General features: G+C 30.7%; 1 protein-coding gene across 2 annotated transcripts in view; it reads left to right on the forward strand.

Moving 5' to 3' along the window:
* The window catches only part of LOC140445502 (uncharacterized), a 500,280-nt gene that overhangs the window by 79,492 nt on the left and 394,788 nt on the right, over nucleotides 1-26,000 (forward strand). For both annotated transcript variants that reach the window (XM_072537554.1, XM_072537555.1), the window contains exon 2: nucleotides 13,744-13,814. The gene's annotated coding sequence lies outside the window, so the exon portion shown is untranslated. The remainder of the gene's footprint in view (nucleotides 1-13,743; nucleotides 13,815-26,000) is intronic.

Consider the following 26,000-nt stretch of genomic DNA (forward strand, 5'->3'; position numbering starts at 1 on the left):
CCCTTTTTTAATATTTCCACTCATGTATTTTCGGCGATATTTAAAGGGCGGACCTAATATACCTCTTTTTTTTTTAAACCGGTGTTTCTCACTCCATCTCACGTAAGGTTTATACCGACCATAAACTGTATATACACATATATATATATATATATATATATATATATATATATATATATATATATATGTATATATATATATATATATATATATATATATATATATATATATATATATATATATATATATATATATATATATATATATATGTATAAAACCATCGAAAAAGTCTAATTACATTACGTGCTATTTACAATAAAACTAACGCGGGTTAGGATTTTAGCCACTTAATACATAAAGTAATTTGTTTAAAATAATTTTGATTAAAAATTTGAATATAATATAGAATGTATTTATAAACAAAATTTATATTGACAATGCTAATGGCATAAATGTCACGCATTCAGATTTATGATTTAATTATTCGCTCCGTGCGTGACTGACGCGACACCTACCGCCTTCATCTGACAGTTTTGGACCTACCAATTTTCAGGTTAAACATATGACATATGTTTGACATTGCTAAATACATGCGAATTGACAATTATTAATAAATAACTTTTAATTATATTTTTTTAGTTTATGTACAAAATAAATGTAGTATTAAAAACTGGGTTTCTCAAAATTCATCATAATATATCTTTTCAACCACAAACGAAAAAGAAAGGAAAAAATCTAGTACTGGCAAATCAAGTTTTTCACGTGAATGAGCATATATTTAAAAACAGTAATAGTAAAAGTTATAATATAAAAGCTAAAGTCATCAGGCACTCTGCAGTTAGCTTGAAGCCTTATAAAATATCATTTAAGGTAAATTATTTAAATTTTTTTTCTATTTCAATTGCATAAAAATGAAGTTATGTGATATTTACTTTTTCATATTAATAGCACAGATCCATCTTTTTCTTTTCTCTAATTTATATGTAATTTTTGGGAACCTATAAAAACTACCCTTACTATTTTTGCTATTATTAGCACAATTAAATACGCAATATGTATTTGTACATATTTTTGATAAAATTTATGCATAAAAAGGTAGGGCCAATTTTGTCATATTTCGCCGCTACGCACGCTGGCATCGTTTCAAAGTACTCCTACTATGGTCACGCATGGAGCGAATAAAGACATCCTGACATAATACGCCTTTTTTATTGGTACCCCATTTTGCTTTTTTAAAGTACGCCGTAGCGTGTTTAAATTTAACTTTCAAGAACGCGCCTGTTTTAAACAAATAAATAAAATATAAATAAAATATTACTAAACAATAAAATAAAAAATATTTCAAAAGCTTTTTCGTTTTTTAAATGAGCGGAAATGCTGTTCAAAGTAATACAACCGACATTCTCGGAAGCCAATAGGGTTGTACTTCCATTAATGGCACTCCCAATAATGTTTGAAACATTCTTCTCATTCTTCTTTTAAGCAATATACAACCAGTAATAACAATTAATCTGATGTTACAGATTGCAAATTAATTTTTGTTTTTCTCATTTCTGTAATAACGAAAGGTATACTGATGTACATTACAAATTCAACCATTTTGCATTATTAGCTCTTATTTTAATTTTTTGTAGTAATAATATACGATTTCAAAGTGTACCAATAAAAAAAATAGCATAAAGTATTCGTTGATAACTGTTCTTTAAAACACTTCCATATATCTCTTAAAGACCTCAATATCCACTTATACTTTAATATACTATTTTATCACAATTTTTTTTTGTGTTTATGTGTCGGTTTCAAATATTCCTTTTTAGTGTGATTTGTAAGTAAGCATGTTAAAAGACCTGTAAACAGAAAATGAAGATAAAAAAATACTGAATAGTATTACTTACAGACATAAACAAATAATTAAGATAAAAAAAATACTAAAGAAAGTATAGTTATTGAAAAAGAAATATAAAAATAAAAAAATTTTCTACAATTAGCAAATATTTTTTTTTAATCAGGTAAATCTGTACGGAAACGAACAACGAAGCGGTGGAAAGTATAGTTATTGAAAAAGAAATATAAAAATAAAAAAATGTTCTACAATTAGCAAATATTTTTTTTAATCAGTTAAATCTGTACGGAAACGAACAACGAAGCGGTGTCGTTATGGAGGGACTATGTAAGGGTTATTATTTTTTGAAGCCCTTCTCTTTATTCGGATTGCCGAATATAGGCCTCTATTAATTCTCGCCATTCATCTCTGTTGTTTGTAAGACGTTTCCACATTGGTCCTGCAGTTCTTTTATTATCGTCGCTTCAGCGCACTTGCGGTCTTCCTCATGGTAAGGGTTATACACGCTATAAATCATTTAAATACAGTTTTTGAGTGTCACAATAGTGTATCTAGGCATTTGGCAATAAACAAGACTTCAGCAAAAGTCCGAGATCAATTCTACTGGATGAGATGTCGCTCGGATGTTGAGAGGTAGTGCCGTGAATGTACAGACTGTGCGGCTAGTAAAGGTCTTAGAACGAAATTGCCTGATGAGGCAATTTTTGGTCGAAACTCCTTTCAAAAGATCGCTGACGACATCGCTGGACCATTTCCCCATACAGTATCTGATAACCGGTACATTTTGGTTGCCATTGATTATTTCAGTAAGTGGCCGAAGATATATGCTCTTCTTGATCAAGAGGCCTCAACAGTCGCTAAAGTACTGGTTAGTCATTTGTTCTGTTGTTTTGGAGTTCCAAGAGAAATACACTCCGGCTAAGATCGAAATTTTGCATATCGAAGTTCCAACCATAAGTCGAGGAGCGAAACACCAGCGAAAGTTTTATTTGGGAAAGAGTTGCGGCTTTCTGGTGACCTATTATTTGGAACTTCTGTGCCGCGTGAAGAATATAATGACAGTACACCCAAAACTTATCTGAAAAAATTCACGATGTTCGACATAACAATGCATAGGAAAGGTCAGATCAGCATTTATTAAAATTCGATATATCAAAATGAAATAAAATTCGAAATCAAGTTCGATTTTTAAAAGTCGAGATCTACACATCAACATGTCGGTTACTTAAGTGCTTTATAATTCCGGTTTTGCTTTACAGAGTGGAAGTGAAAATAGTAAATAGTATTACGTAGTGGAAGCTTGGACTTCGAGGCTTATCGGAGGCAACTATGAAGGTGCGATAGGCTTTCGAGATATAGTGCTATATACAAATACTGTGGATCCATGGTTAATCGAGTGACGAATTATGAAGTTCTGTGCAGAATGCATAAAGAATGTAAAGATTGACCAAAAATACGATCATGTGACCACTTCTTAGCTGCATTTGGACCCCATGAAGCGCCATCCGCCGAACTCGTTGCGTCGATAGGTAACTGTTGATAAATCTTGGATCAAATACTATATACCAGAGAACAGAATGCGCGAAAGTGTACTGAAGCTGGTAAAAGTGCTTTAAAGCGGCTAAAAGTGGCTAAATAGGTCAAAAAGGTTATGTACCCTGTATTTTGGGATTGCAAAGGCATAATTTTAATTGATCCTCTTAAGAAACGTAAAACTATCAATGGCCAATATTATTATGCATTATTGCACAAATTTAAAAAGGAACTCAGTGGGAAACTTCCCTATATGGAGAAGAAAAAATGTTGTTTCTCCAAGACAATGAACCGGCTTAAAACAGACAATAGCAACAATTCATGGGTTGCTAAGCCTGAGCCCATGAACCTTTTATTGCTGTCTCATCTGGCTTATTCTCCTAATTTGGCTCTCTCCAATGAATATGTGTTTCCAAATCTGGCAAAATGGCTCGTAAAAAAAATTTAACTCCACCGAAGAGAAAATTGACGAAATAAACACCTCTTTTGCAGACCTTCCAGAATCTAAATTATTCTCACGGCTATTAAAAAATTGGAAAACCTTTGGAATTATTTCATTGAGCTAAAAGGACTATATTAAATAAAATAAAAGAATTTTAGGAAAAAACATTTTTTTAACATGTTTAATGTTAACGTTAAAAACATATTTTCAAGGTGGTTACTTATCAGATCTAATCACTATAAAACATTTTGACAACTTGTGCCAGTTAAAGTAAAAATTCCTGCATTTATTTGCGTGAATCTCAAAAGTTTTTTAAAATTATCATTCTCATCAAAAAATGTTGGTGTAATTTTCAAGAGAATTTAGTTATAAAATTTATTTAGGTCAATGATATGTTATCAATTTCACTACATATTGCTTTTCTTAGTGCTTCGATTCTCACAACATTTTGTATCAGATCTATTTTTCGTAAGCCTGATTTTAATTTTATGCTATGTCGCTTCTACGCAAAACACAAAGTCAGATAATATAATGACAAAAGATTAAAACTTAAAACTGAATAAGATACAAAGAGAATTAAAATTTTAAAACAAAAGGTATATTAGGCTTTATGAATATGTTATTTTGTGAAGATGTTGTCTGGAAAATAATTTTATAATTATATAGTCCCACAGAGAGAACTGGATTTCACATCAGTTCTTAATTAAAATTGTTACCTTCCACTTTTCCATTAAGCATAATTGTAATATTATTAATTTATACTGAAATTACAAACTAATCAGCAATAGCGGCTATGTATTTCATTGGGATTATATTGTCCTTCCACGCCATATGAAACTCACATTCCGTCGACTCTGTGGTGCTTTTTTCATTTTTCCAGTTTTTACGGCATCTATACAGCAGGTCACTTTAAACTGTTTAGAATATTCCGAATTACCTATTAGTTATTTACGAAAACAAAATGTTAGAGCTTTTAAACATTTTCGAAAATAGTTTTTTACTATTACTCATAAGAGCCTTAATTTTTGTTTGGCAAGCTCGCATTGCTCCCACTATTGCTCGCAATGTAACAATGACATCTCTCTCTCTGGCCAACGGCGTGAGACCTACTTGCACGCACGCATTCCTACCGACACCTACCACTACCATTTAATGCGCTTTGGAGATGTAACACCGGCAAAAGTATTAAATAGCATAGATATTGATAGAGAAGTGAGTTCTACCAGAGTACTGATCTGGTAAAAACTCAAAATCAGGCTTTTAAGTACTGATGAAAGACCAAGCGTCCTGGTGATTCAAGCTAGAATACTAATCTGATAATAGCTGCTAACCTGGATTTTTTTATGGAATAGAAGGGAAATATGCTTTATTGTCACTGAAAATTGTACAATTTCATAGACAAACCTTACATAAAGTTAGAAAATAACCTTAAAAATTACAATCAACTGAAACTAGATAAATAATCATGGTCACAAAATAAAACATATTACAATAAATAATCCATTGCAAAATTTAAATAAATTTCAAATTGCATAATAAAACCTAACGAACTTATAAGTTGAAGTTGCTGCATATCGACCCATGCAACGGAAACTATTGTAACTCACTTTTGGTTGAACTGAGATAATCGCGTTTGAAAATTTTTCACAATGATTTCGCTCTAAGAAATGGCGTTATTTTTGGAAGAAAAACGTCTTACACTCCTAAATGTCTAATATATTATTATATAAATTGTTTTAAGGGATTTCAGAAATTACACATAACAAAAAAACTTGTTTTTCTGCTAAATTTTGAAGACTTACTATAGTTTTCGTCAAAGTATTTAAGGAAAAAAACACTTACTCTAGATTTAGTAACAGATTTAATAAAAGAAAACATTACTGTTTAATAAATGTTAATAAAAAACATTTCTAGAACTAATCCGAATAACTAAAATCAGAATCTTGTTAATATTCTTCATTGTTGTCACTTTATGCTTCCATATTTTCACTAGTTTTAATATTCTGTCCCTTTTGTATTTTCGTCCCATTCTCGGCTTTAAGGAAAAAATAAAACTCAAAGTAAACCTTAGGAATGCTATGGTATAATTTCACTATTTGAGAGAGTGAGTCATGGTTTAAAGGCCCAGAAATGCGGAAAGCTGTTTGAAAATCCAGTGACGTACACTTACTTTTATTTTAACGTTAATTATATTTTATTTTTCAAATATTAATGTTCGAAATAGGCCACAATATATTTATTTACAAGTTTTTACTGACGTTTCGATCTCTATAACCAAAGACCGCTTTCAAAGATATAAATGATAGTTATATTTATTTTATTTGTTTATTATTATATATTTTTATAATCTTATATTGTTTATTTTTTTTTCTATCTTTAAAAACGGAATAGAGATCGAAACGTCAATGTATTAAACATGTAAATAGATATATTGTGGCTTATGTCCAACCTTCTCCCTAAAAATACAGAATGCCACAAACAAGCAGCTATAGAAAAATAAATATATCTGTCATTTGTATGTTTGAAAACGGTCTCTTTATAGAGATCGAAACGTCCGTAAATTAAACATTTGAATAAATATATTGTGGCTTATTCCCAACATCATTTCTAAAAATACAGAACGACAAGCGAAAAGCCATAGAAAATAAATAGTACTATCATTTGTATAATTGAAAACGGTCTCTGGATATAGAGTTTGAAACGTCAATAAATAAACATATGAATAAATATTTTGTGGCTCATTCCCTACATTCCCCTAAAAATACAGAATGCCACAAACAAAAAGCTATAAAAAAGAAGTAATTTTCCAGAAAGTTTACTGATACCAACCGGCTGTCGCGGAAGTTACGCCAAAACGTCTTTTGACGTGACCCGTCCTTAAAGAGTTACACAATTAAATTTTTTTAAAACAAGTCTTAAGACAGTTTCCACACCACCCCAGAGGTATGTCTTGTGGCGCGATACTTTTTTTAAATGGGTGTTCGCCAAGAGCCATATTGTCTTATTAAATAAAATGAACAAAACACTTAAACAGTATAAAACAAAACAAAATAAAATCCTATAAAACAAAATAAAATTCTATAAAAACAAAATAAAAATAATGTTTGATGTGTTTAAACACAAACACTATACACACTTACTATGTTCTTCTCGTTTTTTTTTTTGTTTTTGGTTTTTTTTTATGCTGATGTTCTTATTAAACTATTAGAAAATATTATTCGCTGTCTAAACCTGAAGATGCAGTGCTGCTATCGCTGTCATTATCTTCACCACCTGGTGTAATTATAATTGGCTCTAGTAAAACTTTTATATAAGTGTCAAGTTCCCACATACGATGTTCTTCTTTAATTATGTGGCCTATACATTTCGCCCATTTCTCTGGAGTTACATGAAGAATTGCTTGAATCAAAAGTTTCTTAATTTCGTTTAATTTGAACGTTTTGTTATTGCGTGCTACTTCTCCTTTCACTTGCTCCCAGATAAGTTCAATGGGATTAAGTTCGCAATGATAAGGTGGTAGACGCAGAACTTTGACACCATAATCTTTTGCAGTTTCATCTACAGCATATTTAAGATATTCAATTTTGCTTAACCGTGCAATGTCAAGGAGCTAAATTTTGAGAATTGATTCTTCGTATGCAATCCCCTTTTCTGTAAGCCATTGTTGAATCCTCCCTTTCAATTTCTTTAATAATCACCTGTTTTTTTCGACTCAAATTGAAGAAAACCATCATCAAGAAACCCTGTATCACTTCCTATATGGGTGACGATTAAACGCCGTCCCTTTCCTGATGGAGCTTTTAATCCTGTATATCAGCTTTCTATAAATGCTTCGCGTTTACTTTTGACATTTAAATCTTGCCAACCTTTTCCAACTGTATGACCTTTTCCAACCTTGGTTAATCCAGGTTTCATCCAAATAACATATTTTGCGTCCAGTGCTGCGAATTTTGCGTATTTCTTCTAAATATTTTCTTCTCCGCACAATAATTTTATTTTTTTCTAATAGCATACTTTTTCTGTTGAGTTTTACATATCAAAAGTTCATTTCACGCATGGTCCTGGTTAAGACTCTACGAGATATCTTGGGCAAGGAGTCATCGTTTTCGAGTTCTTGAGAAATATTTTTCAGTGTTGGAATTTCACTCCGAAAATAAAATGAATGAATTTTTCGACGTATAATATTCCTTGTCTCGTCATCCAAAACAATGCTTTTCCTACCTCTAGTTTTACCTTTTTCTTGCTTTTTATTTTCCGATGTATCTTTAAGTACACGATAAATACAGCTAACGGATACTTTTGTTAAACTGCTACAAATGTCGACCGCTTGACTAACATTTAATTCCATTTTTCTGCCGACAATTCCTTCATAAATGTTTCGTATTATTACCTTCTCTTCGGACGTTAACATTTTCCGTCTCTTTTGCGGCATTTCATTTTTGGAATCAACATCAGAATTTTGCAGTCTTCTCTTGGAACAACTCGGTTTTTCGTCCAACTCCAATAAAACTCAAAGCAAATAATCACAGAATATAACTAAAAATTTACTATAAAACGACAAACTATAACACTCGTATTATCAATAACACGTTTTATCAATAACACAAACTTATCGCATAAAATACCCTGCCCTCAGAAACGCCAATGTAAATAACCTATTGTTGATGGGCACTCGCTCGACAAAAACTAGTCTTACGGCTTTCTGTGGATCTGAATTGAAACGGAATTCCGTCGCTAATTCCAAAGTTGCCAAACGATTGAAAAATATTGTTTTAAAATATCGATTTTTATTTTATAAATTTAAATATGTAACGAAACGGAACATATAAATAAAATTTATTTCATTACAATTTTGTGCTTAATTTTTACTATTGAAAAAATACAAAAAAGTTTTTTTTGTATTTTTATGACGGTAATAATCGCTGCATGGAAGAATACAGGTTTTGTATGACCATAATTACTACTTGTGAACAAGAATTGGCTACATTGTACGACAACTTCTGGTCAAGTCTACTATAGAGAAGCACAAATAAATATACTACTTTATATATTCTGTAATTTCTTATGAGGAAACGCAAATTGCAATCGAGAAAACAGGCAGTTTTCGAGGACCATACATTTAAATTTGAGGATATTCCGCGTTTAAACTATGATATTATTATCACTCTTCTAAATTGAGGATTTCTACTTTAGGAAGACTGTTTCTTCTGGGTTTACATAAATCAAGTAAACCATTCAGTTTTTTCTCATTTATTGGAAGCAAGCTTGTATAGAGTCGAGGTAATTCTTTAGAATTATCGTTTTTTATTGTATTTCTTTTAGTCTTTTTTAAAGTTATTATTTTCAGCTCATCGACATAGTCATATTTGAACTTCATTTTATGAGGCATATCTGATAAAAAGTGCACTTCTTTAATCTTGCTTATCTTTAAAATTTCTCCATCATTATCTTTATCCCATTTTTCTAATTTGACCTTTTGTTTTAAACTAAAAAAAAAACGCTTTGTGCCATTTATTTTACAATGTATGGCTTTCCAGACACTTTTGCCATGCGAATCAACATGATCCATTGATCAGGGGTGTATATTGCTGATTGCCGCTTTTTGGCATTTTCAATAACAACATGCATGCTGTCTCTTTCGTTTTGTTTATGCCCTGCTTCTAGGAATCGATGATCTATTTGAATATTGAGATTGATAAAAGCATAAGAAAACAGTGAGAAAATAAAACGGTTGCGGTTTTGTCCGCCACTTGTTATAAGAGTAAAGAATAAACTTTTTTACTCCGGTTTCTTTTTGATGATTTTAAAAATGCAAAATGCAACTGCTTATTTCGTTTAGCCCTCTTTTTGCAAGAACCGCGTGCCACAGATAACAATAGCCTTTGTTATTTCCCATATCGTTAATTGTAAAATTATATGTGGCGAGTTTACTCTTGTAATAAAAGTCGCTTACAGCAAATTGGGGCGTTACGAGGACTTTCTGTAAATCGAAACAAGCGGCACAAACTGACTTCTCATTGATCACCGCCTCCTTATCTGCATCCTTTAAAGCTCTGGCAGCTATTTTATTAGAAATGTGTTTATCAAACCTATATTTTATTTTAAGTTTATCTTCTGGACTTGATAGTGGATAGGCTGTACAAAGGCTGCATTGGACCTTTTTTGATTTAAAAAATGCAAGATTGAATCGGCATTAATAATTTCCCAGTATTATCTTCTGTAGAAGTACCTACTTCTACAACATTTCTCTCTTGCATGTGTTCTAAGTACAATACATGCATTATTCCAACGTTAAGACCCTCCTCCAAGTACATTTTTGTTGAATTTTGTCTGGTGTAGTGGGAAATCACCACAGGAAAAAGTTTAATGTGATGTAGTATCGAGTTTAAGATCCTTTCATCAATTTTATTTAGTCTTGTAGCGTGTTTCCCTCTTCTATCTGCCTCAAGGGATCCACTGTTTCCAATTTTACTTAAAGCGGTTGTTATCCACTGTTCGGATATTTCATAAGTATTGAGATACATAGCTTTGCAAACCGGTATGTCGTTGTTGTTAAGAGCGAGCAAATATTTTCTAGAGAAATTTTGTCTTGATTTGCCGTCTATTTTTTTCACTTGCTTTTTATCCTCTTTCTTAACGTATCTAGCTATGTAATCCCATTGTCTACAATTGTCCAAAATTCTTCAAACAATATCTTCCTATTTTCCTCACTTATCTTCTCTCGACATTTATTTCTACAGGCTGTATCCATATTGTATGGATGCTTCATCTGTCTGGCAGGAATAAGTTGACCCTTTTGTGTTCGATGCCTACGTTTACATTCTTCTTAGCCTTCACATCAAGCCACCCACTTGTATTTACACGCTCTCTACCTATTTTTTCTTTACGCATCTTGTTACGCTTTCTACAGACGTTAACACCCTTAATTTGACTTTTAACTTCAGTATCTGACATATTAGATGAGTCAGAATCTAATGTTTTTTCTGGTTCATAATTAGGATCGAGATCTGAACTATCTGACAAGTTCCAAGTAAAGTTGTTGGTGTTATCAACAGTTATATTAAGTAATAGTGATGTGCTTGATTGTGCATTATGAGCACTGATTTGCTTGTCTGTAGAGTGGTTGCTGGGAACTAAAACTGTATCATACGATGAGGTTCCTGCATCTGATACAATGGGTACTTCACTAGCACAAGTAAATTCAGTGATTGGGGAGTCATCCAATTCTAAAAAAGGGACCAGTTAAAATAAATAAATAATAAAAGCAATGAACATATCTAAATTCACTAGTACATCATTTGCTAATTTTACAGGCATAAGTAAACTTGGTTGTCGTTTCATAGTAATTGTAATGTACATATGCTAGAAGGGCATACTGTTTTTGAATGTTCTTCTGGTTCTAAAATAATAATTCATGTTAGTAAAAAACAAGAAATAAAATTAATATAGATCAAACTTTGTGTTTGTGTCATAAAATTCTTAGAAGGGCCTCCTTGGGTTAAACTGACGCCGATCGGTAGACAAGATAAGGTTTGGTTCAAGCCAAAAAGGATCGCAGATGTGATTAGTGTCTCAAGGTGTGCGGTACTCGCCGGTATCTATCTCTTTGCCTCCAAAATGCAGTGAAAAAGTGCATTAGTTTTCTCTATAGTCGCGCGCCCATAAAACGCCGGTATAATAATGAACAATGTGGTAAAGCAAACTCTTTTTAATTAGTAATAGTGCTTTTGTAAATATTCTCGTTAATGTATAGTATCGATTAATTACGCTTACTTTTCTCTAAGTACAAACCCCTATAAAACCAAATACATAAGTAACCATCGCCGCGAAGTCTGCTTGCATATATCGAAGGAAACTCTTTTACAGTCCATGGTCCTAAAATATTTGGTACTGTACACGCACGGGGAAAGGAATTTAATAAGCTTTCTCCCGAACAATTTTTGGAGATCAATCAAAATTCCAACAATATTTGTGTAATAAACTTACTGTGAATGCTGCACGATTTTATTGTGTTGTTCATGAGTGCCCATCGAAATCTGGTGAAGTTGGTCTCTTTTCAATACCGACTGATCGTAGCAGGTAAACAAATTAAATTTGAAATTAAAACGTGTTACAAATGTTATCTGAATATTTATATTTTAGTTAAATACACTTTTTTTTTTAGAGCTGAAATATTGCTGAAAGCAGCCAACAGGGAAGATCTGCTTTCCAATGCTGCTGAATTGCATAGTACTTATAAAGTGTGCGAGAAACATTTTGAACCGGTGTACATGTCTAAAGGAAACAAAAGGAAGACCTTATTTGGACAAGCACATCCTACGATTTTCTCGCAAAGCTAATATTCAAAACACACAGATGAACCATTAAAGAAAGTCATAAGGCTCGAAGGTACATACTTTTTATTTATTCACAATTATAGTGCTTTATTATAAAAGTCATATAAAAATCAGTATCTACTTATATAAGTTGTTTGTTGTTTTTCATAATATAAACAGGATCTGGAATTGTAAAATTTAATAATCTTTTATCAGCCTTATTAAGAACATCTTATCTTATGGTTACATACTGAGTAATATTTATGTTGTGGTTTTAGGTACAACTGAAATAGATAATGTGCAGCCAGTTGACATTAATAATCCAACTGATGACAAACATAGTACTATACCTGATACTTTTCTGAATACCTGAGTTTCTGGTAACAGGTAATTTTATTAATTGCTCCTACAACTATATTATACATTTGACTAATCACTAATTAGCATTAACATATCTACTTTGAACGTTTGTATGTTATTTGGTCATTAAATATATTTTTATATTTCAGATGTTGATGTTAATAGGCAGGAAGTGTCTACTCCACATAGGCCCCATACTCCACAATGCTTCATCCCATATGCACAATCAGCTGCCACACAAACCCCCTCAAAGTTATCTGGTGGTACACCAAGAAAAAGCAAAATGAGGTTGAAAATAAAATCTTTACGTGCGAATGTAAAAAAAGCATGTACCTCCTCCAAAAAGAAGGAAGATGAAAAATCTTATTTAAGTAAATTTTTTCAAATGTGTGACAAGTTATTAAACAAATCCCTACCACAAATGGTGAAAACTCAAGCAATTTTAAAAACTAAACCTCCAAAAAGTAGGAGGTATTCTGATGAATGTAAACAATTTGCATTAACACTATATTTTTGGGTCCAAGAGCTTATGCTTTTATGGAAAGAATATAGTATTTGCCTTCAAAACGAAGTCTTTAAAAAATTACTGAAAATTTGGTCTGTAAACCTGGTGTTAATAATGACCAAATATTTGATGTCCTAAAGTTAAAAGTGAACACAATGTTCAATCAGGACAAGCACTGTAGTATTTGTATTGATGAAATGTCTATTAAAAGTAATTTATTTTTTGATACAGGTCGTGATGTGATTGTTGGTCTATATGATATAGGAAATGGGAAAAAGGAATCAATAATTGCACAAAATATACTTGTGATAATGGTTCGAAGCTTATATTCAAATTGGAAACAACAACTAGCATATTTCTTTGTAAACACTACCTTTGAAGCAAATCACCTTCTTCCTATTTTAAAAGAATGTATTTCTAAACTATTTCAATCAGGTTTATATGTGAATTGTCTTGTTACTGATATGGGATCGAATTTTCTAAAATTGAGTAAATTACTGGGGATTTCTCCAACTCAGAATTTGATGTCGATGAACAAAAAATTGTGTATATATTTGACCCATGTCATTTAATTAAAGCCACTAGAAAGGATACCAAGAAATTTTACTTAATCAACGATACTGATCTGGCTGTTATTAGGATGTTATTATTTAGAGTTAATAATACTAGTTATTATTTTTATTACACCTTTTCTTATGTTCACCTTTATGAAATAAGATCTGTAATTATTGTTTTTTTATTGCAGATTCTGTAAATTGAAGGCCAATGCTGTCACTTTAAATGTGCATTGATCCTGATTTTTGTAGTTTATAAAAGGTAAGTCTACTAAAAATACACAAGTTTTTTCAATAGATAATCAAAGAAATTACTATTTTAATGGAAATGAGCCACTATTAAAGTTTAAAATAAGTTTATTGACGTTTCAATTTCCACTTCGGAAATCATTCTCAAAATACAAACAGTAATAAATTAAACTAATTTTGTTTTTTGTTACTTGGTAAAAACGTCTTCTAATAATTTAATTTTATCTGACTCATATATATTAAAATTTGGACATATTATACATTTTAAAGTAGACAACTTTAAAATGATATTGCCAATATTGCTGGAAATGGAAAAACCGGGAAAAAAACCTCATAATACTATCTCGACATCGTAAGTATTTGGTCTTACATTTAGTTTACTCTCAATAAACACCAAATTCTCATTTTATATCTAGTTAAATAATTGTTTTATTTGCTATCAGCTAAGAGTTCATAGTTTAATTCGTAGTTTAAGACAAGATGAACTCACACTTGAGATACTGAGATAGGCGCATCATAGACGATAAGCTCCCATGGTTGATTGAAGTATTATTTTTATAATAGTATTTCAATTCTCCTTGGTAGGCTTATCGCTACAATATATATATATATATATATATATATATATATATATATATATAAAAAATAAAGTTTTATTATGAGGTTGCAGTCATTAATAGGGCAGGAAAGTGAAACTCTTTGTTCTTTATCAAGCTTTCGCAAAATTTATTTGCTTCTTCAGGATATGCTAAAATATGGTATCAGTAAATACAATGAAATTATAATTAAATAGCATTGTATAAAACTAGTATAAAAACTTACAACATGAGGTTAATCCATTAAATTTTCAAATTTACAAAACATTAAAACTTAACTTATAATATATAATAAAATTATATAGTTATGAAGTACAATATTTTAATTTTATTTAATTTTGTAAAAATTCATTATGACATTGATTATGTTGATGTTTGATTTATGTCAGAAAGACGCTTGTTTCTGTTAATTATATTTTTTGTTATTGATAACTAGCTTTTGATTGTTATTATGGTTACGTACAAAGTTACATTTAATTTCAATGAAACTAATATATTAAGACGTGAAAACCAATTAAATAAAAGAGAATTCTTAGAAATGGTATGCATAAATAAATATCAATGCGTTAATAAAAAAACTGATATTGATAAACTAAGCAATATCTATAATTACATTCTATCTTACGAAAATTAATACTATAATTTTCTAATATTAGATTTTCTGACTATAAATACTATAATTTCAAAAAATTTAAATATTCATATTTGGCGCCACTTTGTACGTAACCATAATAACAATCAAAAGCTAGTTATCAATAACAAAAAATATAATAAACAGAAACAAGTGTCTTTCTGACATAAATCAAACATCAACATAATCAATGTCATAATGAATTTCTACAAAATTAAATAAAATTAAAATATTGTACTTCATAACTATATAATTTTATTAAGTTAAGTTTTAATGTTTTGTAGATTTGAAAATTTAATGGATTAACCTCATGTTGTAAGTTTTTATACTAGTTTTATACAATGCTATTTAATTATAATTTCATTGTATTTACTGATACCATATTTTAGCATATCCTGAAGAAGCAAATAAATTTTGCGAAAGCTTGATAAAGCACAAAGAGTTTCACTTTCCTGCCCTATTAATGACTGCAACCTCATAATAAAACTTTATTTTACATAACGTGTCAATCAATAATACCTAACTACTTTATATATATATATATATATATATATATATATATATATATATATATATCTCTGTTATGTAAAAACATAAAAGATGTATCCTCAATATGTTACTATTGTTCTGAAGCTGTTTTCTTGTGGCATGTTAAAGTAATTACTATTTTAATGGGAATAATCCACAATTAAAGGTTAAAGTACTAAAAGTATTTTAACACGTTAAAAAACCGATGGAATTTAATAGTAAATTTCAAATTGAGATGAAAATCAGTGTATTTCTATTACTTTTTTATCGTTTTTTAATAATTTTTTTTATAAAAAAATCGATATTTTTGACTTAAAACTGTTTTAGTTATCGATACAAAATTATACTTTTGAAATGGCTATTAACTTTGTCTTAAGTTGCTGACTTTTTTTTTTCCTTTTGAGGAATTTCTTTGAATGTGAATATCTACCTCCAACACCGCGATATTTTCGCTGCACGTAGAAATTCTGCAGCTGGAATGACTGTATACCCCTTCGATTTCTTTCAAACATAGGTATAAATGTTTTTTAAACTCTTAGTTTGTTTTAAATTCTCCGGTAGACAATTGTATAATCTGGGCCCTATGTAACCTATGTATGGATTTATTACATTTAGGTAAAATTGTATTATTCCTTGTATACTTACTTTGATGCACATGATTGCTAATATTTAGTATTATCCTTTTTTTTTCAAGTATGTATAAAATATTTTAAAGAATAAAACAACCGTAAACGAATAAATAATTTTGTAATATAAATATATGGAAATTAATTACATGGATGTTTAAAAGGAACTTGTTTTATGACCCTAAGGTATGAGTGTGATATTTCACTTTTAGTTAATATATCTTCAAATAAAGAACAAAACATTCTTTCTAACTTATAAATATATTGAACAAAGTCCCCACATTTATCAATATTGTATGCTTTAAAATGTGTCAATAATAAACTACTATCTAGTTCTTCAATTTCATTTGAATATTTATTATGTATATGACAAACATGAATATTGAGAGCCTTTTAATTAAATAACCACATACATACTAAAAAGCATTTTGGGTTCTTAGTTTTTCTGTTCTGTAATCACAATCTGGAAGCGAAAGAGCCTTCATTGGAGAATATTGTTGACTGCAAACTTTTTTTTACATTTAAATCCATTAAATGTTTATCTAAATCATCTTTGCAATTCATTTTGTTAGAATGCGTAAAATTTTGACAAAACAGTTTTTTAAATACCCTCTGAAATTGTATGGGATTTGGATTGATTGAATTTCCACCTTGTCTTATACTCCCAAAATAATTTTCCACAATCTTGATTAAGTCTTCTTGTATTTACAATCGTGAGATGATAAGTTATCCGAAAGCTTTTTATTACCATTAATCGTTACAATCTAACACTTTTTTGATCGAGAACGACATATTTACATCTGTTACATCTTTTTCTGTTTTACCTAATATTTTTAGTTTATGTACCAAATCTATCATATAATTTAGGTAATTGATCTGAAAATTAGTTCCCTCAAATAGATTTTTAAATTTGTTAGGATTATTCTATCAGTAGAATTTAAAATATCAAACAAATGATTAAATTTTTCAATAATTTCTATTGTTCCCAATGCATCCGATGGAAGAATACATGAGAAATATATGTATACATAGAACTTGCAATAGTGTTACTTAAAATTTGAAATGTTAGTTTTACACGCATTTTTTCAAAAGATGTAGGATATATATGGGATCGTGTTAGTTTTGGTACACACTTATAAAATTGTTTTATATCTTCATGATAAAAAGTTTATATAAATGGCAGACGTTTTTTTTTGGCATCAAAATAAAAACATTATTAATTAAGTTATTTCTAGTGGCTTTACTTAAATGACATGGATCAAATATATAAACAAGTTTTTGTCCATTGGCATCAAATTCTAAGTTAGTAGTAGAAATCCCAAGTAATTAACTCAATGTTAGAAAATTCGATCCCATATCAGTAACAAGACAATTCACATATAAACCTGATTGAAATAGTTTATAAATACATTCTTTTATAATAGGAAGATGATGATTTGCTTCAAAGGTAATATTCACAAAGAAATATGCTAGTTGCTGTTTCCAATTTAAATATAAGCCTCATTATCACAAGTACATTTTGTGCAACTATTTATTCCTTTTTCCCATTTCCTATATAATAGAGACCAACAATTTCATCACGACCTGTATCAAAAAATAAATTACTCTTAATTGACATTTCGTCAATACAAATACACTGTTTCCATAAAAAAAATATAGTGTTAATGCAAATTGTTTATATTCATCAGAATACCTGCTACTTTTTGGAGGTTTAGATTTTAAAATTGTTTGAGTTTGCACTATTTGTGCTAGGCGCTTGTTTAATAACTTGTCATACAGTTGATTAAATTTATTTAAATAAATTTTATCATCTTCCTTCTTTTTGGAGAAGGTGCATGCTTTTTTAACATTCGAACGTAAAGTTTTTAATCGACCTCATTTTTGATTTTTGTGGTAAAGATAACTTAGAGGGGGGATAACCTATACTGAAGTATTGGGTGTGATAGGCACTTCCTGCATATTAACATTAACATCTGAAATATAAAAATATATTAAATGACCAAATAACATATACTGACTTTCTTTAATCCGTGTATTGTAAATGATGGCTTTGCGAGAAAATCATAGAATGTGCTTGCATATATAATGTCTTCTTTTTGTTTCCTTTCGACATGTATATTGGTTCAAAATTTTGCTCACACATTTTATAATTTTTATGTCATTCAACATGCTTGGAAAGTAGATCTTCCCTGTTTGCTGCTTTTAGCCATAATTCAGCCCTAGAAAAAAGTGTATTTAACTAAAATATAAATGTTCAGATAACTTTTGTAACGCGTTTAAATTTTTTGTTTACCAGCTACGATCTCTCGGTATTGAAAAGAGACTTATCTATTTCCTCACCAGATTTAGATGGGCACCCACGAACAACACAATAAAATCCTTCTTTTCGTGCAGTCATCACAATGAGTTTATTACAAAAATATGTAAGACAGTATTTCTTTTTTTTTACTATTAAACAACACACACTAAACAACTTCTCAATACGTAAACAAACTTTAGTTTTTATAGGTTGACAGATAAACTATTTAGAACATGACGGATTGTCACAGAAATTTGGATTGCGAAAAAGCCCTTCGTTTCGCTTCTTGTTGGGTGATGTATTCTGTGATATGGGTAACCAGATCCTACTGCATTTTGCCGAAGAATTTGCTACACGATTTGTCTCATTTAGTATAATTAGAGCCATTTCTTTGATTTTTTTTACGATCTGTTTCTTTAAGACTATACTTGAATCGTTCTATTGAACCCTATGTTCATTTTCTCATGTCCGTTCGTTCGAGTTTATTGCTTTCAAGTTTATTATTAATTTATTGCTTTTAAATCACTTTACATTAACATTTATCTGTTTAATTCGAGAAACCGGTCGCAGGGTTTGGAGTCTCGATATGCCGGTCCAAAATAGATGAAAATCATACTGGACAGAGAAAAATGGAAGTCAGAGTGGGAGGCACATATTAAACTTGTTTATTATAGGCTTAGTATTAGCATATGTTGTATAGCTACTTGTTAACGTTAAATCTCATCAAAGGCTGAGTTTGTAGAGCCCGAAATCGGAAATCGGTCGTCAAAGTTACAATAAGACCAATTGCGATTAGGTTTTTTTTTATTTTTTCATGTTACCCTTTAAACATTAATGATTATTTCCTGTTTCAAGTTTTAAAGTCTTGCATAAAGACCCGATAAATGGATATAAAATATGTGTAATAAGTCACGTTAATTTACGATACAGTACAACACATAAAAATATTTATCGAAAATCTAATTATGGTTATTTATTTGTTCCATTTCTAGGACATCCAGAACATTTACCCTTGACATCGCCGAAAAACGGAAAATCATCAGTAATAAAACGTGATATACTTATAACGATACCAGACCAACCAGTCTATAATCGGAAAGCAGCGTCAATTATTTACACCCTAAAGATTATTAGAGACATCTCGAAAGCCTTAAGTTATGGAGCATTAGATGTCGACCTCGACCTATGTCAAGTTATCGCGCTTTCCAATGACCTTACGCAAGCCGCTCTGTTTTCAACTCTGGTATCTTGGTATCGAGCGCAATAAAACAGGAAAATGAGTCGAGGGAATTGTTTCCCGGTAACATTTTTACTTTATCACAGTACATTTACATTATTTAAAAGGTTTGGCAATAAAGCCTCTATAATCGATATAATTTAGAAGCTTATTAAAACGACCAATATAAATAATTTTTATTTTTTCTTTTCTTTTTAAAATTTCACTTTAACTGAGTAGTGTTACGATTAATTAATTTCAGCTAATAATCCAATAATAAAATGACACAAATAGGTAAAGTAAATAAATAATTCGACACTATAATCTATGTCATAACTATGATAAGTTAGATATATTTAAATATCCACAAGGCTCGTTATTTAAAGGGTAATGCCTAGAAAATTAAATAAAGGTAAATATAATAAAAACTTAAGTGAAAAGGAATGGTAAGGTATGAATAATGGTAACAACAGTGATAATAGAAATAAAGGAGACAAATTAAAAATATAGTGATTTTATGGAAAATATATATGGATATATTTAACATTGACCTCTCCATATCTCTCTGTAACACTTGTTTTTTATTTATTACTTTTTCTGTACGGGATAGCGTTTCTACTCCATATGCTAGAATGGAAAGTATGCATTGATCAAACAACTTCCTTTTCAAGTACATAGGAGGATCTAACCTAAAACTTTCCTCAGTTGTCTGTAAGCTGCACATGTTAGTTCTATTCACCTGTTTAACTCTGTTGTTTGGTTGCCTTTTTCTAATTTAATCTTGTAGCCCAAATATTTATAATACACTTATTCAATTTCGTGCCACACCATAAAATGTTTTTGGTAAGAACACCTTAAAATGTTTGTTTTAGAAAAGGTAATTCTAGAGCCAACTTGTGCACAAGAGCTCTGATGGTCTTGAAGAAGTTGACATTCATGATCTACTTGGTTTGCAATAAAGTCTATATTGTCTGCAAACCTCGAGTTGTTCAGAAACTCCTCATTTGTGTTGACTCCAATATTTTTCTTAATTATTGTTTCTCATAGCACTATGCAACATGTCAATGGTGTCTCCTTTTCTAAAGCCCTTTTTCAAGGAAAATGTGTTTGTGCCGTCGTGGTACATTTTGGTTGCAGCTGTTGCGCTATTATTTATATTCCGAAGAAGAGTTATCTATAGTTAGCTATGATTAATACTGCCCACTGCACACCCTATGCTATACATATGCTGGACTGTTATTATAATCTACAAATAATAATTCAATGACTTGTTGTATTCTATAACTTTCTCTATCAAGGACTTTAATAAGGAACAGCATGGCAAAAATGATAGTAGCGGAGAGAGCATTGCCAGGAGAGTGAACAGACTTTCTATAAAGTTTAAGACTTTATAATGTTCTTTCTAAGAACTCTTAGATAAGTATATCCTTAATTCCAATGAAAGTCGGGTGAATACACATTAAAGAATGATGAAAACCATGAAAACATTCAATGGGTACACTTTTCTAAGTTTGAAACAAAACTAATACCACTAGATATATAGCAGCTGTAAAAAAACCTTCTTCACAACAAATTTTGTATGATACAGGCGAACTTAGGTCTGGGCTACATATCAAAAGCATGAGCGTTCATAAGTGTAGCAATCAATGAGAAAATAAAAGAAAACAGAACAAATTGGTAAAAAAAATTAAAGAAAGTCGACTAACCAGACACTTACTAAATTTAAAAAGGAAAAGAAGAAAAAGTGTAGGACCTTTCTTAAAAAAATAGATCGAAGTTTTATGCCAAAACAGGCAATAAATGCATAATCCCTGGAATGAAAAAATACAAAAACTTTTGGAATTTATTAGGACTTTAGAAAATAATAATACAGTTTGTGGTATTAAATTTACTATTACCTATTGATTTATTCTTTTAGTTTTATTTTGCAATCTGCAATCAATCAGTAACCCAGTGAGAAACGGCGTAAAACATAAAAGCATTTTATAGATTTCGCTCGAGGATTCAACACTTAAAATTTAGAAAAAAAATCTTAAACTAGAATCAAATAAAAAACAACCAAAGCAAACGCCCGTATTCAACACACAATCTTCCGGTCTGGTGAATATTATTCATATGTGTAAACCATGTTTTAAACAAATACATTTATAGTAGGATTTGTTTGTTCAACCGAATCTTGCGCTATTGTAATGTTTTTGTGCTAAAATTGTTAACCGCGTAATGGAGTACAATCGCTAATGAACTGATTTATTAGCTGTGAACAATAACGAGATTATTTCATACATAAATCATTTTATTTGTTACAACTGGATGATGGTTGATATTTCGGGAAAAAGAGCGTTAGGAGTTTTATTCCGGAAATAATTATAAATTACAAAATTTTTAAAATCACAAACAAATGGTTTATAATATGGTTTTCCACTACGAACTTAGTAGTTGATAAGGTTAATTGAAATAAACAAAATATGGCTTTAATATTTTTCCATCAAAACACATTTGTAATGTCTTTTGGTTATTGTTGGTTTCGGAATCAATGGAGATTTGCCATCTTACTAATAAATTTAATTACTGAATAATTTGCAATCTGATTAATGTTATACTGCCAATGCTTTGCTTAGATAGACTTTTCATTTGCTGAAGAGTGTATTCTTGCCTAAAGCACGTAACACTAGTACGTAGCTAAGGTTTGTATAGTATAATTCGCAGTAATCACATATGCCATGCTCCAAATGTTCCGATGGCTTTAGACTTGCATCGAGACATGCTGGTTTGATGCCTACTAAAGTATCTCTCCATAACGTGTAAAGTAATTGGTGAGTCACAGCTAGTTTTTTGTGAAATTTTACTACACCAACGGACTACCTCCAAAACTGAAATCGACGCTGTTTAGTAGTAGTTTTAATTTAATTTGTGAAACTCATGCAACTACTACGAGATTTTAATCTCGTTAGATGCATTGTATTGCCAAACCTAGGATTGCGCGGGTCATTTTTTGATTTTATTTCCATTTTAGAAACCACAGTTCCACTAAAGTTAGAAGGAGCAATGCCTATTATAGAGTATATCATAAAGACTGGAATCGATGTCAAACAAGCAGAGACTATTCGGCTAATCTCAGCAATAGCATGATTAATGAGCCAGTGTGGACAAACTGGTGTCTGAGCTTCTCAACTTATCCCATCTTTTGAAGTAGGTATGTTGTTTCTTGGGTAAATTTTAGATTGTATCTTGTCAGTGGTTTTTAAATATAAGAACTAGATACATTCTTATTCTAAGATATTTTGGTTTTTTGAAGTGATATAATAACTCACCTCATTTGAAATGAGCTTTAATAACTACTTAAAATCAATTCTAAGCATGGGATTATTTCGGTACCCTAAATAAACTAGGATTAGTATAACTAGAAGTAGCAGAACCTAGTAGCCTGGGTTCCAGGGCGCGCAGATTATAAGGGCAATGAAAAAGTAGATGAAATGGCCGAACATGCCATTAATTGGACCGGAACCCTTTTGCGACGTTACAAAAGCAGTCCTAATAAGCAAATATAGAAAAACATTCAAAGCCATAGTAGGTCTGTTAACAGGGGCGGTAAGCTGAATGGACTTGGCAGATGATGATCTATGTAGATTCTGTCAACTAGAGAAAGAAACAGCAGATCCACGGTGATGTATCCCAGCTAAGCGAACCAGCAGGAAGAAAAGAAAGTAGAGATCTGGTAAGGAAAGATGCTCAGAAAAATTTTCGGAGTAATACAGACCACATGGAATATTTGAAGAAGATGAACAAATAAAGAAATAATAAAGGCGTATTAAAAATTAATAATTACGGAAAAATACGAACCCAAAGAGCTATATGGCATGGTCACATTATACGAATGCCATAGAACCAAAATGTTAAAAGAAATAAGAAAAAAAAATAAGAGAGCGTCCAAAGAAGAAATTTTTGTAGTCAGTAAAACAAGATTTGTCAGAAGTAGGCGTGAGAGATTGAAGAGTGATATATATATATATATATATATATATATATATATATATATATATATATATATATATATATATATATATATATATTTGGCCATTTAATTTAATAAAGCGATAGCGGCTTTCGCTAAAAGATTATATCTTTTACACATTTCGCATAGCGCAGAGGATACAGAAAACGATATTATCATATTCACGGCCGCCAAAGCAGGTGGCGCCTTTGTAGCTAACTACTGTTGTAGTGAAGTTTTGGGAGACATTCGTTGGACTTTCCGAGTTTGAATTTGTGTCAGCCCAAAGTGTCTGATGAGGCTGGGCTAGGCCCAAACGATCATAACACTTTATTCTTTATTGATACCGATTCGAGCACGGGAAGTTTAACGAATTTGTCCTCCTAGGCCATATATTAATATATATATATATATATATATATATATATATATATATATATATATATATATATTATATATATATATATATATATATATATATTATATATATAATATATATATTATATATATATATAATATATATATATATATATATATATATATATATATATAAGAAGTCACAAGTTTAAAAGTCACAACATACAATAAAACATTAAAATCAGCTTACTTTTGTTTAATTATGGATTTGTACTCCTATAGACGCATAATAAGGGTGTCTTGGATATATAGAGTTACCAATGAAGAGCTTCTGAAAAGATGACGTAATAGGATAACTAAAAAACGACGCCAACTAGAATATGTAGACCACTACAAGAAGAACAAAGATAGCAAATGGATCGAGGTAAATAATCCAAAAAAATACAAGCCTAAAAAGATAGTTAAAAATGACTTGAGATTAAAGCCATTTATAATAATTAAAATAAATTCGACAAATATATAGCAAATAAATCATAGCACTCGTCTCTTATAGCCGCAGACTCACCGTTTCGCGACAGATTTTTTAAGGGACTCTTAGACAAAATTTATTGGTTGTTCACTCGTAAACAACGTTTTTTGTCGAATTTAGCCTCTTTATCTTTCTAATTTATAGAATAAACCCGTCATTACGCCAATTACAAAAAAAATCATCCTACTCGAAAGATCGTGTAATGTTTTTATCAACTTTTACGAGTAGCTATTCGTCTCTAGCTCGTTTTATGATTTTTGCCCTTAAACAAGGCTAAAACATAGGCAGAGAGGCTTAATTTTTTGCTGAAAATAGTTGTTAATAAATAAAATTGTAGGGTTTTAAAAACAAACTGGGTATTATCTGTTATCCATAACTGTCTCTGTAGTCGGCTGTGACTTGATATACACACAACCAAGCTTATATGGAATCATCGGATATTTTTTATTATTTCTAGCGAATTTAAATGAATCCACATGCGAAGTTAACTAATATTTATTTTAAAGCACTTTAATCACCAATACATAAAAATTAACTAAGACACGATAAATTCTTAAAATAACAAATTGAAAGAATTTGTTTTAAAATCAATAGCATACAAAATTTCAATATAAAATCAATAATATTTAAATTGTTTTTATTTATTTATGTTTTTTTAGTAGTCAATGTTACCATCCCTAGTCCTAATGCAAGCTTTAATTCGCGTGGGCATGTTCCTAAATAAATTGTCAACATTTTGTTGTGGTATTTTGTTCCATTCTTTAAGAGCAGTCTATACCAGCTGTGTGATGTTTTGTGGATTATCCCAGCTATTCTGTTAAACGTATTCCACAAATTCTCTATAGGGTAAGGTCCTGTAAGCAAGCAGGCCACTCCAGCAGGGAGCGGGAAGTCACTATTTAACGCTTAGCCACGGAACAAGCCTGTCTCAGATTTACACTCTAAGACCGGTAAGAAGCTGCCACTAGATTAACAGTCTAGCAAAAGCGGTTGGTCTTTGGTTAACACCCTAGGGCCAGTGGAGTTATTTCCAGATTAATACTCTGATACAACTCCGGACGGTTGGCCTTTGGTTAACACCCAACGGCCCGGTGGAGTCCTGTTAGATCAGCACTCTGGCAGAACTATAATATCTAGAAAAACCGCAAATATGCTTGGTCAGCAGTTAATATCGATCTCAGGCACCAACGCGACTATTTACGTACTATCGTAAACAGTAAACGCAAACAAGGTAATTAAATTATAACCGTAATTACATATACATAACTTCAATATTTGTTAAAACACTGAGTCGTCGAATCATGATTCTGATGAAGATAAGGTTTCCATTCATCACTTAGCAAATTTTTCTTCTAACCAAATTGTCACAAAGATGAAAAATATTTGGATTCCGTCGGACTGTGATAACGCAGATTGCATTCAAGTG

Source organism: Diabrotica undecimpunctata, chromosome 7 (assembly GCF_040954645.1).
Source record: "Diabrotica undecimpunctata isolate CICGRU chromosome 7, icDiaUnde3, whole genome shotgun sequence".
In the NCBI taxonomy this organism is placed as follows: Eukaryota; Metazoa; Arthropoda; class Insecta; order Coleoptera; family Chrysomelidae; genus Diabrotica; species Diabrotica undecimpunctata.